Source organism: Nanorana parkeri, unplaced genomic scaffold (genome assembly GCF_000935625.1).
Source record: "Nanorana parkeri isolate BGI_ZX_2015 unplaced genomic scaffold, ASM93562v1 scaffold3715, whole genome shotgun sequence".
NCBI lineage: Eukaryota > Metazoa > Chordata > Amphibia > Anura > Dicroglossidae > Nanorana > Nanorana parkeri.
The window spans coordinates 35,167-36,090 of record NW_017309983.1 but is presented as its reverse complement, the minus strand read 5'-3'; positions in this window follow the sequence as shown (position 1 = coordinate 36,090).

Here is a 924-nt window from a genome sequence, read left to right as displayed (position 1 = left end):
GGGGGTCTCCGGGACCTGTATGGTGGGCAGATGATGGGGTAACTTGTTCCTCGGGGGGTGTCTGGGACCTCTACGGTGGGCGGAGTTTATATGGACAGAAGATGGCATTATAAGTTGCCCCATATTCCTGTTATGGGGGAAGGGCGGGGTCCAGTGTCTGGGGCCCAATCACGGGCAGCGGCACTCTCGGGATTCTCATGTACATTTTAAGGAGTTTCATTCACAAAGTTCCTTCCAAATCCTGAAGAAACAACATGTCAGACAGACGACTGTGTAGACTGATTACGATCATGGTGGGGGGCCCATGAGGTACAGGAAGACCCGGGGCCACAGTGCAATGACTCCATCGCTGTTCCATTCTTCCTCTTCTGCTCCGCCCAGATGGAGTTGTGATGGTCTGCAGATCGTGGTCTCCGGTGGCCGTGGTGTCCTCTCTCTCTCTCGTGTCTTCTGTATGTTCCTCAAGTGTTGGGAAGAACTGATATTGTTGAGGGGCCCGGTCAGGTGAACGGCGTTGTGCCCATTAGGAGGACTTCATTGTCCTTTCCACAGCCCCCAATGGATGTAGACCACTCTGTCCTAGATGGGTGGAGCCTATTCATGGTCCTCCCCCATGTGAGAGACCCAACAAAGACTCAATTTCCGGCACCCCATGGATGGTAAGTCCAAGACCTCTGCGCCCCTCTTCCTGGGACACCTTCCTTCCATATATCTGCTCTCCGTCCATCAGACCCGCCCCTGACTGAGCGAGGAAGGACTATTATGAGGGTGTTGGGGGCCCATTCCTTCATTGGTGGTGTCCATAGTTGAGCCTTGCTTGCTGGGTTCCTCCTAAGCTCAGGACGTTGGTTATTTTGGGGTACACCGCGCTCTCCCGACCCTCAGACACCCCCGACAATAAGCCAAGAACTCCCCCCCTGAGGA